A 15,208-nucleotide genomic window follows, 5' to 3' on the forward strand; every position below is an offset into this window, starting at 1 on the left:
AGTATACGAGAAGTTTTTTTTCTCTATTTCTTTGGGTTTTGCAAATTTTTCAAATGATTTGGTGGTTCATATCAGATATCACCTAAAGTGGTATAGAAATATGATATAAAAATATGATACGAATAAAATTACTCATAAGTTTAGTGTTCACACTTCGTCAAAATATGGATTTGGATTCGGTACTGACCTTAGTGTCAGAGCATAGAGATTCATATTTCTAAGCCACACAGATTAAGTTTGACGATATAAATTAACCCATTCTGCTGATTTATCTCATATGAACTAACAACTTTGCTTTTTTTTTTTTTTTTTTTTTTACAAAAACTAATGAAATGGACTTGAAAACTTTGAGTTTTAATGATAAGGACAAAATAAAGGGTAAAATGAATAGTATCAGGATTGAGTTTTTAATATAAAAATGTGATTTTTCATTAAAGTGAACAATACTGTGAATTTTTTGTTAAAACTCATTTTTTTTTCATACAAACATATGGTCCAAATTTATAGATCCTTAAACTCTAGACACTAAGGTCCATAATGGATCTAGTTCCTCAAAATATTTCGCGCTCACACAATCGGCTTAATTAATATAGAAACAATTTCCACACATAAATTTTTATCTCTTTTTTTTACCAAAATATTTTTCTTTTTGAACACCTTAATGAATACCGCTTTCATTTTCTTTTGTTTAATCTTTAAAAAGTAAAAATAAATAAGAGCGCGGAAAAAAAATTAATGGAAATCTCCCCTTAATATGTAGCTGCCTTTCTTTGATCTATAAAAATCCACCAACTATTCTTCTTATTCTTCTCTTCCTCCTCCTCCTCCTCCTTCTTCTTTATCTTGTCAATTCTTCGCCTTCTTATTCTCGTCAATTCTTCTTCTTCTGGTAAATTCTTTTTCTACACCCTTCAATCTCATATCCATACCCCTACAAACTCAAAGATGGATGACAAAATTACTAATAAGTCATCAGTTCATAAAGAAGCAGCCACCCTTCCACCCAAGAGAGGTAAAATCAAATCCAAAATCTTTGAGGACATAAAAGAGACTGTCATCAATCTGATAGGAATGGGAAATGCAAGTGACAGCTCATCAGCAGCTCCAGCAAATCAGCAGCCAAATGAAAAGAAAAAGGCTTGAAGAGCAGATTCTTTCTGTTGGTGAATCTTTCAAGTTTTTTACTGTGACAAATTTCCTGTTTTAACTTTATGCACATTGTTATGTTGTAATTTTTACAATCGATTTGTTCTTGCTTGAAGTCAAATTATTCCCCTTTTACTAACTAATTCACATGTTTGAGAAATTTGAAAATGTCCCATTTTATGAAGATTATGTAGGAAATGAAGGTGTTAAATTGCTATAAATAATGAACAGAAATTAAATATTATGAATATGCACGCAATAGAATGGAATTAGAAAAATCTCAATTGAGTTTAGGCAAGCTTTCGACGCTTTGACCTTAAGACGATTGCCGCCCCATATTTGTTCTTGTGGTTTACTATGGTGTTCGTCTCCCATAAGACGACTCCCTCCTTGTGAAAGAAGTACTGCAATTCATAAGGCTCATTTGAACTCGAATATGCAGGAACTTTCTTGAACGAATTATTCTATAATACATGCCTAAATGATCTCTAGTATGTAGAAGTAGTGAGTGTAATTGAATGAATAACTTGCAGGAGTATTCCTATATTTATAGAGAGTCGCTTTGTGTAATTTAACATGGGAAAGGTTTCTATATGAGTTTAATTTATGGGAAGGTGGCGGCTAAGGATTCGAAGAACTTAGGAGATGGAATACATCTCCCTTTTAGTGTGCAAGAGTTGCCTGATGATAAACACGAGTCCCCCAATGATGAACTAGAGAGTCATTGTTGTGAAGAAGAAATCAACTTTATCCGGAGCCCGGAGTTGTATGCGGTTCTTAACTTTGATCCCTGTTGTATAAATTTCAGCCAGCTATCTTTTTTACAATATATGATCTAACTTACACGTTATAATTCTGATATTAGGATCGCCTCTGGAATGCCTGTTCAGGTGAGCAGTTGGTACTTTAGGTTAATAGTTTTAATTCGTGGATAGCCACAAGTAAGTGTGCTGTGACTCCGTATGAGGACCTCCTTCCCTTCTGCCCACTCTCCGTTCTCTAGGGAGTGGAAAAGGGAGATTCATTGCATGAAATAAAGCCACAACTGAGAAGCTCTAGCCATCTCATTGACTAGCAGTCCCGCAACTTGTTCACACATTTCATGTTAAACAAGGTGGAACCAGTTGTGAGCTATATTGCTTCATCATAAGCCCTGACTGAACGCAAAAATTGCTTGACGGAGAAGATACCAATTTTTTAGACGTTCTGGTATTATGAATCTATGCTTCAAAAAATGTGATACGTTTTCTGTAATATTCTGATTTCACATTTTTATAAATACATTGAAGAAATTAAAAGATAAACAGTTTGATTAGTATATATGTGTAGATCAGAATTACGCATGTTTTAGAATTTCAATCATTGCATGGTCTCGTCTATTTCCACAACAGTCTGAATGCTACGTAAGGATTATCTACGTTCCTTGAACAATCTCCGTGTGTTGTTTGTTTATCTATATCCTTCCCCTTTCTGGATAAGAAGTTTGTGTTTCTTAGGTACATAGAACTTGAGTCTTGACAGAGATAGTAGTGCTATCCTGGTGATGGGAAGGACACAACCAAGTGCGACGTTCTGCATTCCATCTTCCGTAAGAAAACTGCTTGAGCATCAAATGATGTGAGTGACTGCCAATTCTTTAATTCTATGTTGGTGCTTGTTTATGGAATGACCCGTGCTTGTTCATGTCATGTTGCGAGGCTGTTAGTTTTTACATATTTCATTTATGCTTAATTGTACATACGCACTTGCCTAACTGCTTATATGGATTGGACTTTCTATTGTGCATATTAGAGACACTAGTAGTTGATCTTGGATATTGGATGTTTGCTTTGAAGAGAGCCAAGAACTATCATAGTTCTGTCTAGGGTTGTAGTACTTATGTAAAGTTGTACATAGGCAAATCAGACATTATTGTACTTGTAAATGCTTTTTACATTCGTGTAGAACAATTGATACATTGTTTTTATCATTCAATAAAATGCATATTTCTGAATGTTGCTTGGTTTAATATACTGTTGATTACTCTAAAGCATTAGAAAAATGTAGACGAATTTACAAACATCTTGACCATTGCAATAGCACAAAAAGAGATATTCGTACTTTTCAAATGCTAAAAAAAATTTATAATATCACTTTAGAAGCCCCTATAATTCTCATCTATAATAGCATTTCTAAAACTCTATCAAAACCATATTTTGTGTTCTAAGATGTTATGTGGTGGAGATTGTGTTCAGAGTTGAAATTAATAATAATTTATTTACAGGTGCGGAGATTGTGGTAAGGTGTATTACATAGAATGATTCTAGATCATGCTGGCAGCATGTGTGCCGTCGCTATGCAGAGAAAGAAGATAGTGCAATGTTGTTGCAGATTGTGTAAGTGTACAACAAGTTTGCATTTAACGGGGCAATGTCACAACCCTGGGGAAGTAGTGCAGCTACGGCTACACCATGTGAATGAATGTAGCTCTGAAAAGAACACGAGCAAGTTGCAAAGTCCTTCAACTACTCGTAGTATGCAGATGGGTGTTGTCTGAGGTGCCTTCGTGGAAACGGCCTGCGGTGGGGTATGTTAAAATAAATTGTGATCGGTCATGGTGCTCGCAGACAGGTTTTGGTGGATACGGGTGGGTTGTGCGGTCGTCGGCTGGTATATTTAAAGAGGCTGGTGGCTTTCTGTGCAGCTCTAGTGCGACAGTGGAGCCATATATCATTAGAGCAGGACTAACCGCTTGTCCAGAATGGGGTTTTAGGAAAGCTGAGTTGGAATCAGACGCAAAAAGAGATATTAGATATGGTGACAACAGGGAAGACTACAGAAGGGATCATCCACGACATTCACATCCTAGCTTCTCAGTTCGAGTCAGCTGTGTTGAAATTTCCGCTCTATCTTTTGTGGCTGCCTATGCTGTTAAGGAAAATGGTGTTGTTGAGTGGGATGGTTTTGAGCTGTCATCTCCAAACGAGATGTCAAATACGCCAAAGAGAACTATAAAATATTGAGGTGTTCTCCAATTTTTTTTTCTTTTTAAAAGGGGAGCAACTAGTAGCAAGTCACGGTTATCCACCTCTTCTGGGAGTTGAGAGACTCACAATGACATTTCAGCCTCCCCTGACCACAAGTCTGACTTCCACACCAGCAGCGGGTTTCAAACCCAAGACTTCAAGTTTTTAATTTGAATGAAGCCTCGCAATTCATCCTTTAGCTCGTGGTTAAGGTGTACTCCAATTGACATGCAATATATGATGTGGTCTTCTAGCTTGTCTTTTTTATTACAACAAAGCAAAGAAGAAGTCAAATATATTTAATATATTTTTTTAATGCATAGGTCCTATTGACAAATAGATCGTAAAAGCTAAAATCGATTTTAATTAATTTTTATTAGTTAATCTAACTATGGAACTCAATATAATAAAAAAAATAAATACATATCCATTAGGACAAAAAAAAAAGATTTAACATTTATATTCAAATGGTCACATCAGCTAGCAAAGAACATTTGGACAAATTATATTTGTCATTATTTCCTTTGAAGGTCTAATATCCTGGCTGTTGATATTCATGTTTCTATCCGTATATGATTACTAATGAAATCTAACTATTGTTTGTGGAAAAAAAAAGGTTGAAATAAACATAAGCCTAGAATAATGAAGCATTTAAAAGTTTTTTGCTTCCGAAAAGCATTTAAAAGTTCACCAATGCAAATTGATTATTTTCAGTTATCTGCAATGTCTAGTAATGATCAATTTTACCCAACTTTTGATTGCATGGTTTTTAGTGGGGAGACTGTAATAGGAAATGGACAAATAAATCCCTTCAACAACTAAGCAACAACTAAGCAAACTTCCGAACTGCCTACGTTTAGATCAGGTTAGTCCTTGTCAAGAGAAACCTTCCATAGTCAAATATTGACCTTTTTCAATGGAAGATAAACTTTCAAACTTTTGGTTCTGGGAAATGAAAACATGAGTACTTCATGAATGTATATGTGAGATTTATTTTATAAGCCGGTTGTAGATAGTTCTCATTGATTGATACACTTTTTCAGAGCGACTTTCGAATTATAATTTCTTTTATATGTATTGCGTGCAAAAAAAAAAAAAAAACAGGAGAGTGCGAAAATCAGTTTCATTTTTTTTTTTCTTTTTTTTGCAAACTCAAAATCCCAAAATTGATTAGCTTAAAAATAAAGGCCTTGAAATCTCATCAACATTGGTAAATTCAATCAAAGTTTGACCTGAGACTTATAGTTTCCTTAGTTATTAATCTCCCCTCATCACTCTCACTTGATCAGAAGACTCAAATGCCATCTCATGCCACCTGTTGCCTCTCTGAGGACCAAATACCTTTAATAGTCTTTTCAACAATTAAATAGAAAGCGTTCACAACTTGTGGGGTTGGAGATGGAGTCGTTGACCGTAGATATGAATAATTCAGCTTGTACTACGCATAAAGGATGGCTTTTAATTCTTTGATTCATCTCCTTTGGCTCTTAAACATGAACAAGAGACCTTATCTTCTACATAGACTTAATACTTACATCCCTTTTTATAATCTTTAGTAACTTTGAAGAACATTCATTCTTCTAGATAAGGGTTATCAAGATGTTAACTAAACATTAACTATAATTACCCTTCAACTGCTGACATAGTGTCTCTTCATAATTATGGTTACGATGTGTAAACAATGTTAGGTAAGTTTCATTTCATTGTGGTTAAATTACAGTTTGATGCATGTGCATAAAATTTATTTTACTTTTTTTTTGAAAAATTATATCACATATTCAAAAGGATTTTCACACATTATTTTCTTTTTCTGCGCACCCTTATTTATTCAATACAAATACTACAAATAAACGTGTATGAGAGAAAAAAAAACGAAGAATATATAACTTCATAAATATGAAGAACGCAGTGTTGCTTCTCCAAGTCAAGTGAATTCTTGGAGACTTTTTGATTGGCCTTTGTTTGCTTGTTAGAAGATTCTACTACGTTCAAAGTTCAAACCGTCATCCCACGCATGTTAACATCTAATACCACATAGACTTTACATTAAAAATTAAAATAAAAACCAGCTGTCTCTCCTTGGACACACACACTCAAACCCCACATCACATATTTTCCACTCTTTTTTGTTTTGTTTTTTTTTTTTTTTTTGCATTTCCTTTTCACACTATTGTGAACCCTTCTATGATTCCCCCCACCCAAAAATTCCCAATGTGTATAAATATATGTATCCACCAAGTTTTATTCTCCCACAAAATCTTCCCTCTTCTGAAAACTTGAAATTTCTTATCCTCCTCCGTCTTTTTGCTCTGTATTTTTGTATGGCTTCGGTTACTCCAGTAAAATTCAAGTCCATGGAAACTGAGCTCCGCTCAAAGAGGCCACTGATAAGGCTGCCTCCACCAAGAGGTCAGATTAAAGCCAAGATTTTCAGAATGTTGGGGTCAAAAGTAAAAACTGCAGCATCATCAGTGATGAAAAAACTGGGAACAAAGAAAGGAGGATGCTGTGGAAGCTGAGCCTCCACTTTCATAGGAAGAGAGGCTTCGATGCACGCCCTGTACGCCGCTATGTCATTCCAGGCCAATAGTACAATGACGTCACGTGGGGAACATTGAAACAGTTGGAATTGCTGGGATGCTCGGCGGCGTATTGGGGTGTAAGCAAGCTCTTCTCTTCCATAGTGGGATTAGAGTTAGCCACATTTCAAGTTTGAAATAGTTTTGAACTGTTGTCGTTTTTATGGGTTTTTTTCTGCCTATACCTACGCAGATAGAGAGTTGTAATATAAAAAGACCAATAGGGTCATGCCAGTAGGGATCTATGGCATTTAGTTGAAGTGGGGAGTTGGGTGATTTAGGGAATAACTGTATTAATGTTCAAGTTTCAGGTTATTTGGAAACTTGAGCTACGAATTTTGTAAGTTCTGTTTCTGGATTTGCGTTTTTTTGTTGTCATGTTTTGTTTTGGACTTCAGAGGAGAAAATAGTTTATCTATTCTGCAATTTTTAACAGAAAAATAAATAAATAAATGAAAAAACAGCAGCAGCAGCAGCAGCACTACCAGTTATCAAGTAAGATCGATCAATGATTAAAATACTGATGTGCAGAAGAACTTGGTTCCCTTCCAAACTCAAAACTCTATTTTTTAAGGCATGCATGTCAGGCATGTCCTAATTTAAAAAGAGAGGTTTACCAACTCTCTCTGTCTGATGGAGGTATTAGCATAGTCTATAGGTGTGTATGGGACTTTCTTGCATCACGAGGCTCAAAAAAATATGTATACTGTCTTTCATTGCATGATCACGTAATGAGAGAAGGAAGTTTCAACTAGGCTATCCAGCCTAGGCCTGAGTGCCGACCCCGTCCACAAGCAACGAGTGCAACGGCGAGGACTTGTATTGACATCGGCCACAAAAAACTATTTCAGAGTACAAATAAATAAAAAGTAAGCGACATTCGCATAAGTGACAATTAATATGATGGCATAGATGAAAAAGTAAGAACTACATGATTCTTGTTCGATTTTAATTTTTCTTCTATAATTTTAGACTATTCAGTAATTCAAAAAATTGAAAAGTAAAAATTGTTTCTCAAAAAAAATTTGAACAGTAAAAATTGTTTGAAAAGCAAGACTACCAAGTAAGTTGAACTCAAACATGTTAATTTATTTGAAGCCCTACTGTTCTTTTTTCCGTTTTTTTGTTTTCATCAAGAGAGGGAATAATCATATTAAGATTTGGTAATAAAAAAAGACACAATATGATGTGATCCATATATTATTTGTCAGATGTCAAATGGTGTCTGGTTTGGTTAAAAAATCAAAAGCAGCCTCATTGGCAAAAAGCAACAGCAGAAAGACATCCCCCATTTTAATGATTTTCTCTTTGGTTGAACTTGAGCTTGTCTACTTGTCTCTTGACTCTTAAGGAATTCCTCACGTGTTCAATGTTCACATTGTATTAAATTATGTCACGCTCGCACAACTGGCTTAACTAATATAGAAAAATAATTCCCCCACATAAATTTTTTCTTGTTGAGGACGTCATTGAATTTCGCTTTATTATTTTTAAGAAAACTAATAAAAAAAAATTAAAAATTTTGAGTTTTAATAATTAGGAAAAATTAAAAGATAAAGTGAATAGTATCATGATTGATTTTTTAGTATAAAAATATGGATTTTCGTTAAAGTGAACAGTATTAGGACCTTTTCGTTAAAGTTCTTTTTTTTTTTTTTTTTTTTTAGGTTTTTTTAGTTAAAATGGTTTATGAGATTTACATAACTTCTTATTTTGATCTCTAAGATTTGAAATCAATATAAGTGATCCATCAGGAACTGATGCAGAAGTTATGCAAATCTTCAAAATCATTTTAATTAAAAACCTTTTTTGTATTAACAGTTTGCATGAAGCAAAAAAGAGAATAGTGGAGATCTCCTCTTAATCTGTAGGTGTCTTTCCACTGTCCATGATCTTATAAAAATCCACCTACTATTCTTCTTGTAGTCAATTCATTTTTCTACACCCTTCTGTCTCATATCCATACGGACCATACCCCTACAAACTCAAAGATGGATGATAAAATTACTAATAGGCCATCAGTTCATAAAGAAGCAGATACCCATTCCACCCAAGAAAGCTAAAATCAGAGCCAAAATCTTTAAGGACAAAAAAGAGACTAGTAATCAATGTGATGGGAATGGGAAATATCCTAGTGACAGCTCATCAGCAGTTTCAGCAAATCAGCAGCCAGATGAAAAGAAGAATGCTTGAAAAGCAGATTCTTTCACGTTTTTAACTGTGACAAATTTCCCGTTTTTACTGTCTGCCCATTTTTATTTTGGGGTTTCGGAATAGAATCATCTCCTGATCCTCTTTGTAAGTATTTAAAAAATTAATTAATTATGTTCGTTTATTATATATCGTACAGTTAAAAATTATTTTAAATTTTTGATTTAAAATTAAATATAAATATTACCTAACAAAAATTGAATGCACGATATACGATAAAAATATTGATTAATCTTTGAATCCCATAAAGAGAATCAAAGAGAATCCTTGTCCATTATATCGTTGTTCTTTTTCAGTCAATTTGTTCTTGCTTGAAGTCAATTTATTTCCTTTTTACTAATTAATTCACATGTTAGAGAAATTTGAAAATGTCCCGTTTTGTAAGATTATGTAGGAAACAAAGGTGATGAATTGCTATAAATAATGAACAGAAGTTAAATATATAAATACGATAATAGAACGGATTAAAAAAACCTTCGGTTGAGTCGAGGTAAGCGTTCGACGTTCTAATTTTAAAATGATTTCCACCACACTGGTGCTTATAGTTTGCTATGGCTTCCGTCTCACAGCAACGACTCCCTCCTTGTCATAAAGAACATTGCAATTCACAAGGCTCCTTTAGACCCAAATATGCAAGAACTCTCTAAAACGAAATATTATATAATAAAGTAATACTAATAAATCAACTTTTTAAATTAAATTTATTAATTATATGATGCATCACCCTAACCCTTCTATAGTAGATGCCTAAAATGATCTCTAGTATATAGAATGCAGTGAGTTTGCACTGGTTCTGGATTTTCCTGTACACAATAATTCTATTAAAACGAGAGAGGATTTTACCGGATTCTCTTTACGAGGATTATGAGGATCTTCCAATTACATCTGTTCATTATATATCGTGCTGACAGTTTTTGTCAAGTACTATTTATATTTAACTTTAAATAAAAAAATTAAAATAGTTTTTAATCATACAATGTACTATGAATAGATGTGATTTGAAGATTTTCGGAATCCTCACAAAAGAATCTAGTGAAAATCCTCAATCCTATTAAAATAGCCTTATAAGATTAATTCCATGAAATATCAAATCGGCCTAATCTCATTACCCAATGGACTGTTAAGAAATTTAATATTAAATTAGGCCCCTGTTAAATTAATATCAAATTTCCATCAGATTTATTTTTCATCCTTATTTCTGGTTGGTAAGGTCCAGAGCCAGTTCTCCAACATCAATCAAAATCTGATTCTACCACACCAGACTCTGGTTCTTCAGATTAGAATTATATCTTTTGCCATGTACTTAATTGAGCCTTGATCTATCTCAAATAGTGTCATTTAGGACTATGATATTCCACTTCATTTATACTTATAAGTGTTTTAAGTTCGAATTTTGTAATGACAAGTTTGTAACTAATTTTTTAGTTGTATATAAAAAAAAGGAATAGTGTCAATTTAGTCTTTAAATTATTACTCGAGTGAAAATTAAGTTCCAAACTATTTTTTTGGAAAAATCGGTCATTAAACTATTTAAAATCTACCAATACATTGCTAATATTATATTCAAAGCTATTCTATTTAGTTTTCTGTTAATTTAAATCACATGACTTACATGTGATAAACTTTGAAGGGTAGATTAGTAATTTTAATGAGTTCAAGGACTTATTCTTTTTGAAAAAATAGTATATGAAGTTAACTTTAGAAGGTAAGTTAGAAGTTAAAGGAGCCACCTATATGCAACATTGAGGGCTTATAGGTAAGAGAATGGCGATATTACGCTCTAAAATGTGTCACGTGCAAGTAACATAACTTAATTTGACAAACATTTGATATAATAACTTTAAATATTATAGTAAGGATGAAATTAGTAGTTTTTAATGAATTTAGAAACCTATTATACCAAAAACTAAAATCATTTAGAGACATATTTTTCACTCAAGTAATAATTCAAGAACTAAATCTACAATTAATCCTTAAAAAAAATAAGTAAAGTGTATAATTCATTGACCATTCAGCTTTGTTTTTTATTTTTTGGGGATTTTCCTAACCAACGTGCAACATGTAAGCAATATTCTTAGCCTGTTGTCGTTTCTAATTTCTTTTGTGTCCATCTATATTATTAAGAAATATAAACACAAAGTACTTTATAACTAGTTATAACTTTGATTCTATCCGATGCATCCATGTGCGTTTCTTGTTTTGCTCGATAATATATCCATCCATGCATGCATTTTTGTGTACCAAACATGACTTTTTTACATTAAAATTGCGAGGAGGATGGAATCTATGTATGGGGGATCCCAAACACCCCCCAGTAGTTTATACAGTGTTCACACCGCATGCCATGAGTGATATGATACCACTTCTCAGTCTTTTTGACAAAGTTACCCTCATTATAATAATGGCTTCCCCCACCACCAAGACATATAAAGCCCTACGCTTTCACTTCCGCTCACTTCACCCCTACTCTCCTGCAGTTTCCTCCTTCTTCCTTAATTTCTCTCCTTTTGCTCACAAAACAGCTGAGAAATGGAAAGCAAAAGCAATAAGCCAGTGAAGAGCGGGAAAGGATCAAAAGCCGTGACCAATACTATCCCACCAAAAAGAGGTCAAATCAAAGCTAGAATCTTTGAGGAGATAGTGGAGACTGTGACCAACATAGCAGCTGCAGGAGCGGTTGGAGGAAGGTGTGGTGGCAGTTCTGTGGAAAAACCAGGTTCATCATCAACTGTTTACTCATGCACTTCCGAATGAGAAATACACTAGCACTATTTGGGGAAAAAAGGGCAGAGAGAGAGAGGAAGGGTATTTTCTTTCTTTTTCAAATTTCTACTTTTAAATGTCTGAGGGTTTGAAGTAAGCATACAAGTTGTTTAAGTGTGCACTAGGAGTTAGGATTAGTACAGATCAAGTGTTCGATCGATTTCCTTGACTGTAACAAAAAAGTAATGTCGTCCATGTTGTTTTTGCTCTGAATTAATTCTTCATCTTTCTTAACAATATGGATTATCATTTAGATGACAGTTTATGTACACAAATAACTACAACTTCTATTTGGGTCGCACTAGTTGAACCTTAGCAAGAGCTTTTGTAATGTTTTTAAATCAATTCTTAGTAAAAATGCAAGTGAATCCTTAACCCCCAAAAAAAAAAAAAAAACACTTGAAGTGCTTTTGGAACTCAAAAATATTTTCTCTAAAGCCATTTTCAGTCATTTTAAAAGCACTTCTAAACAAGCTCTACATTTATCCTATTTGGTTTGCATGCAAGAATCTCCAAAAGATAGTGAGAGAGAGGTTTGCTAATTATATAGAACAACACTTTCTGATGTGGTCCAAATTAGGCCCGTTCTTTATTTGTTTCTAGGAATAAATTGAGTCTTTGTTTGGTTTGTAAGTACGTGTTTGTTTTAATAATAGTTTCCCGTTGGCGATCCTTTTGGATCCCATTCACCAAAAAAAAAAAAAAATCCTCTACATTAGTATCTCTGATTGGTTGAGAGTTTTCAATCTAATAGGATGGGAAATCTATAAATATATATAGAGCTATGCTCGTTATGAATAAATTAAACAATGTTAAATCCATTAGTTTAAATTTTGACATTTTTGTCGCATTAAAATCTGATTTTTGAGCCACTTAACATCACGAATGATCACATAAGCCTGATCTCGAATGTAAAATCAACCCAAATTATTAACTATTTGAGCTATAAGTATCATTTGTTTATATTTTTTTGTTTAAAAGTAATTGTCTGAAAAAAAAAAAAAAAAAAAAAAGAGGTTGTTTAGAATTAGCAAAATAAAAATGGGACAAATGTAATCACGTGGCTCAGCCAAGTCCGTTTGTGAGGGAGGGCCGCCCCTCCTACATCCCTGATTGACAACTTACGTTATCTGGTATGAGGATGACATCAAGCTGTTCAGATATAAGATCAACATCTCGTAATAATTTACTAGCCGATGAGCACACATTGTGTGTGTGTGAATAATTTCATTTTGTCTTTTGTTTTTTTATTAAGGAGTATGATTAGTTTTTAAAATTTTAAAAAGAGTATGAAAAAATGATGGTGAGACAATTTTTCTTAATAAGTGCATATTTTATCTTAATATTACATAATTACTGTTTCGTCTTCCTTATGTAAATATTGTGTATCAAAAGTGAGAGTAAAATAGAAAAAATAGGGATATGATTGTCATTTTATCAAAAGATACAAAATTACTATTTTGCCCTCATTGTCAAAATAGTAAGAGAACCCTCCTTGTCACACATATTTTATCTATACTATTTATTAAGAGAACCCTCCTTGTCTCTTAGTAATAGGAAAAATAGGGATATGATTGTCATATTATCTTAATAATCTATACTATTATTACTATTATTAAGAGAACCCTCCTTGTCAACTTTTTGCCACTTTTTTTTCCTATTTTGCCCTCACTTTTTATACACAGTGTTTACATAAGATAAAAAATATGCACTTATTAAGAGAAATTGTCTCATCATCATTTTTTTCATACAAGTAAGTGAAATCATGATTTTTTTTTATAGTTTGAATGAAATGAAGCAGTTGCACTTGATGAGAATGTGGGAGAAGGTGGGCGGTTGAAGCCTTTTGACAAAATAAACCAATCATATCCTATTTTTCCTATTTTACACTCATTTTTTGAGAAAATAACAATCATATACCTATTTTTCCTATGACAAAACAGTACTTATGTAATATTAAGAAAAAATATGCACTTATTACGAGAAATTATCTCATCATCATTATTCCATACTGTTTTTAAAATTTTAAAAACTAATCACACTCCTTAATTAATAATAAAAACTAAAATGAAATTGTGCACACACACAGAATGTGTGCTCATTTGCTAGATAGTATATATTATGTGTTAATGTTGGAAAAAAAGTATATATACTATGTGTTAATGAACGCATAATATACAATTAAAAAAAATATATATATATAAATATATATATATAATTTGATTTCTGTCGTTCTTCATAAATAAAGATACCACTACAGTTGAGACATCTTCTGAATCTCACTTCAATACATCATCTGGCCTGAAACTTACCCCTTCTCAGTTTCTTTTCTTCCGCCCCAAAAGTAACTGACTGAGCCCAAAAAAATGGAAAACAAAGGCGGCAGCAGCAACCCAGTGACGAGGAAAGGAAAGGGAAGAGACTTGACCAATTGCCCACCAAAAAGAGGTCTTATCAAAACCAAAATCTTTGGATTTGGCGGCAGATCAAATCAAGAATATTCATCAGCAGAAGGAGGAGGAGCAGCAGCAGCAGCAATCTGTGACACCAATTCTGGAGCAAGCCCTGCTTCTGCAAATGGCCACTCTTCCAATGAGTACGAGTAAACCTAGCAGCTGCTGGGAAAGGGGAAGAGAAGAGAGGCTATAATATATATGTGTGTGTATGCAAAGGAGACTATATGACGAGAGGAATTAAGGGTAGTTTTTCATTTTTTGTGTTTGCATATGTAACTTTCAAGTTTGAGGGTTTCAAGCAAGCGTGTTAATTATGTTATCCAAGTTGTTTCGCAAGACGTATATAACCCTTCCTCTTTCTTGGCAGTAATAAGAAATAAATCAGTGATTAAGTTCCATTTTCCCTACTTCTCTAGTTTTCTGGATCTTCCTTTCTGCAATGTAATTACAATCTTGAATTTTACGGCAGATTTTGTATCGGTGAACATCTGTTTTGAAAGAGCTCCATGTTGAATTTTAGAGTTTTATATTTCATAAATGAAACCTTTACAGGAACTAAACATATAAAGGAGAGAGGAGAGAGGAGAGTGAAGAAACGGACTTCAATCAATCCCCTTAATCACTCTTTGAAACACTCCTAATCTATTTACCAATAACAAGAAAAGCAAAGTCCCTTAATTGAAGGGAAACTACAACGTGAATAAGTATCTAGGATAAAACCCTTAACCCTTGCCGAGAGCTATACACTGGATAAACAACCAACCCTAATTGACAATGATTGCTGCAATGAGACTTCCAATAGCGTCCAACTTCCAACACTCTCCCTCAACTTGGATCAAGGGGATTCCTTGAGCCAAGCTTGCACAAAATTCTCGAAAACTGAGCAGTGGGAAGGGACTTGGTAAAAATATCAGCCAATTGATTATGATTGTGTGTATAGTGAGTGTCGATGACCTTGGATTGCACTTGTGCCCGAACATAGTGACAGTCTACTTCAATATGCTTTATTATCTCGTGAAAGACAAGATTAGAGGCAATATGCATGACA

General features: G+C 33.6%; 1 long non-coding RNA gene across 1 annotated transcript; it reads left to right on the forward strand.

Moving 5' to 3' along the window:
- The first annotated feature begins 370 nt into the window (after positions 1-370).
- On the forward strand, positions 371-4,471 carry LOC125480135. Its single transcript, XR_007260524.1, has 2 exons — positions 371-2,763; positions 3,410-4,471. It is a non-coding gene; the product is annotated as an uncharacterized LOC125480135 (long non-coding RNA).
- The last annotated feature ends 10,737 nt before the right edge of the window (positions 4,472-15,208 follow it).

The sequence above is a fragment of a genome, unplaced genomic scaffold (assembly GCF_019419815.1).
Source record: "Pyrus x bretschneideri cultivar Hongxiangsu unplaced genomic scaffold, Pyrus_bretschneideri_v1 Contig32, whole genome shotgun sequence".
NCBI classification, from domain to species: Eukaryota; Viridiplantae; Streptophyta; class Magnoliopsida; order Rosales; family Rosaceae; genus Pyrus; species Pyrus x bretschneideri.